The sequence below is a fragment of the Dermacentor variabilis genome, chromosome 7 (genome assembly GCF_050947875.1).
Source record: "Dermacentor variabilis isolate Ectoservices chromosome 7, ASM5094787v1, whole genome shotgun sequence".
In the NCBI taxonomy this organism is placed as follows: domain Eukaryota; kingdom Metazoa; phylum Arthropoda; class Arachnida; order Ixodida; family Ixodidae; genus Dermacentor; species Dermacentor variabilis.
In genome coordinates, this window is record NC_134574.1 from 64,637,318 (window position 1) to 64,640,982 (window position 3,665).

At 44.4% G+C, this 3,665-nt stretch overlaps 1 long non-coding RNA gene across 1 annotated transcript; it reads left to right on the top strand.

Annotated features, from left to right (window-relative positions):
* The first annotated feature begins 233 nt into the window (after positions 1–233).
* On the top strand, positions 234–3,218 carry LOC142587488 (uncharacterized). The gene is made up of 4 exons (XR_012829555.1): positions 234–853; positions 930–988; positions 1,938–2,007; positions 2,957–3,218. It is a non-coding gene; the product is annotated as an uncharacterized LOC142587488 (long non-coding RNA).
* Positions 3,219–3,665: the final 447 nt, after the last annotated feature.

Here is a 3,665-nt window from a genome sequence, read left to right on the forward strand (position 1 = left end):
CTAACTGCGCCAGAGCAAACCGATTGTTGGATTCTACATAGGTATTGAACGGGCGTTAAACCTAGAGAAACACGGGATTGCGACGCGACTAGCCGCGATGTATAGCACTGTACATGTACGTACGTAAGTTTACAGCACAGACTTAATTCGGAGTGAAGGGACACGCCACGAGTGATTTGTATGTGGAGGTTAACTCATACGTGCATTAATTAGCGGCGGTATAGGAAAAAAAAAGGGGGGGGCGGAGGGAGGCGGGATTGCTGAGACAGGTGCTCGAAAGCGTTTCCACGCATGTTTTGTCGGTGTACTCGATGAACTAAATGCCGCTTTAAAGAAATTGTGACGAAATGTTGGCATGTGCGTAGTGGCACAGTTTAAAATGTGTCGGAGAGTAAATCCGAAAAGAACCGAAGCATACCATGTGTAAAAAATGTGTGAAAACTACAGCTGCAAGCTTATGTTATGCAGCATTGACCGATGTCGAGATATTGTTCTCATGAACGTAGCATCCATCGCCTTTGCACGCATGTGCTGGCTTCGGCGCACTATCATCAAGGCATTGATCAAGGTTAATAAAACTACCCGCAAAGAGTGCGTCGCCCTGGTTTCGGTTTCGGTTCTCAACAGTTTGTAAATTGTGCTTTTTGTTGGCGATTCTCTAGACAAGGGATGAAAACGAAAACTGGCAATTAAAATAAGCAACACGTAGAATATTTTAAACTAAAAACTGTTTCAACATTTCTTTATGTAACTCTAATTCTAAGGCTCTAAGCGCCACCTATTTCCGGTAGTCAAAATGTGCCATGGCGGCTTCCTGTCAATTGGATGTGAGCGTAGCATGGGAGCTTCAATGGTACATCTCAGCTTTTTTGGTTATCCCCAGCTGTTCCTTATATTTCCTCGTAACAATTCTTTCTTGTACCCAATAGAATACCGAATATGAATCGTATAGAAGCTCAGAGGCTGCACCTGTCATTCACATAGACAGGTAAGGTAGCTGTTCGCGACCACTTTCAACTCATCTGGGACGTACATAGTTTTTTTGTTATTTATGCATGCTTAGGCATCATTATTCACGCCGCCTGAAGTCCTCGCTGAAAGTGCGCTTTAAATGCACTGCACGCCTTAAAGCACCCATTTGTAACGTGTTTGAGCCGTTATTTATAGCCCATATTTTGCGGACTACGATTTTAACCTCATGCGCACTACCGCCCGTTTGTTCTGTTGCGCTCGCGATATCAATGTTTTTAGATCCAGAAGGCTGCTTCCGCATGAAAAAAGAGACTCGCCGTGTTAGATTGTACACATGGAAAGCGAACGCTGTGACACATTCTTTAAATTGGCCGACTTTGCAAGCGGTGGCATCATTGCCGTCGTCGAAGTGTATATACAGGCACACTATAATAGAGACATACGTATTTACAGTGCCAAATGAACAATTTGGTGTTTCGTCCCTTGGCGCTCTCCTGCTCGGCCTGACAGGCAGGTGTCACGCAGTGCGTTGCACTGAAAGCGCATGAGCATACCGCGAAATCTACGCGAGCGTTTTTATAGACAAATGCTCGAAGATTTCTATCACCAGCTGCCACTTGAAAGTGCGTTTAGCTAGCAGGCCAGCAGTGTAGTGTCTGCGCTTTCAAGCATACACTTGATCATACGAAGATAATGAGACAAAGTGTAAACACATGAATGACAGATTCACTATTTCTTGACACTCGTAAATCCTCAAACCTGCCAATTGTTCGTTAGTGCGTGAAAAAGTGGAATTTTGTGATGTTTAAAAGCAGACATTGGTTCATCCAAACGTGGCTTTGCCTAGGCCGTCGCATTGTATGAATGAATTATCAAATGCATGGGCATTGGAGCAATGAGGTGATGTAGCTGAAAAATGCACCTTTGTTCTCTTTTCACTTTGCCTCATGGTATTCTGTCTCAAGTTTAGCCATTGTCAAAGCAGCAATTTCGACTGGCACAGCAACACTCATCTGAATGGCATCTGTCAATGTCGTAAGTTGTCATTGCTCTTTTCAGCACATATGTTACATGATCTTTGACATCTTCAGTACGACCTAAATGTGTTTCACAGCTGTGATTGCCGCAGTGCATATAGAAGCAACGAAGTGATCCCAAATACTTTTGCAGAATAACTGAAATGTGGGCAAGTTCATTCGGATTCATGATTATGGCAGATTTGAACCCAACACTGTGTAACACTACTACACAGACTGGCGTTTCGGGTAGTTGAGACAAGAGTCTTATTAAAACCTCGTTCAGATTTGACAAACTGTTAGCTAGGTGGGATAAAGTAATTGTGATTCAGAATGGTAGCCTCAACATTGAGCACAAGGCAAGAGGTGAGTTTTTTATTGTGATCATTTTCTACAAGCATGCACATTAGCGTTACAGTAGTACGAGCATCTTTGTAGCACGTCCTTCCCTGTATAAAAAGGGTCATGTTGCTTACTGCTTAGCTGGTGTTATGCATTGTCCACTTCTATGGTGTTGATGCCCAGGATCTCTACAAAACGGAACCTCTTCGGTACAGTCGTGTGGCTGCTTGTGTTCGTCTCCCCTAGCCAGAGGCATGAAGGGGGGTTCACGGTCACTGACCAAGTCTGATGTATAACCCGACGTTTTGGAACTACACACGGGTTCCTTGTTCACTGAGTAGGACAGGAAATCGTCGTCACTTATGTAGCCAGCATGTGACGTAATGAACATGTGTAAATGGCAGGCATAGTCCCTGGTGTCCGGTTCATCGTAGCTGGCGTCAATTGAACGATTAGCAATTCTAGCAGCCGCCAGGATGACATGTTCTTTTCTTTGGCAACAACAGTGGCATTGTCCCAGTCAATCTTGTGACTATGTTCCTGCGCATGCTCGGCAAATAATAGTCGTGTGACTATTATTTCTTAGATCACGTTTTTTTTTTTTTTTCGTTTCCATGCCTGACCAGCCGAACTTTCATCGAACCCTTGATTATGCAGCCAGAGGCAGTGGCACTCGTTGTGTCCTGTTTGAGATGAATGGTCTTTTTGTCCGTGTCTATCCACTATCACCTGGGCTTATCTCCTGGCTGCTGAAGTGTGCCTGCATTTTCCAGGTCAACTACTCGGACATTAATGTCTGGATACAAATTGGGTAGATCTTGTATGCCATGCCCAACATCAGAGTAAGTTTTCTGTTTCTGCTTGCACTTTTGCTCATGCACTTTCATTTTCCTCGTTTTTTTTTTTTTTTTTTACCCGCCGTGGTTGCTCAGTGGCTATGGTGTTGGGCTGCTGAGCACGAGGTCGCGGGATCGAATCCCGGCCACGGCGGCCGCATTTCGATGGGGGCGAAATGCGAAAACACCCGTGTGCTTAGATTTAGGTGCACGTTAAAGAACCCCAGGTGGTCAAAATTTCCGGAGTCCTCCACTACGGCGTGCCTCATAATCAGAAAGTGGTTTTGGCACGTAAAACCCCAAATATTATTATTAAAATTTTTTTGACAAAACCGTTTGTGAAAATACACAACGCTTTTCTGTTCACGTGTTGGTAGGCTCCCTCGAAACTTTGAAGCACATGTTTCGTTTGCTGCGTTTAACAGCAGTTCACGGCCTTATATCACAGAGTCCCGACCGTATTTTTATTTCACAGTGATCCTGTACACGATGAGTCTAG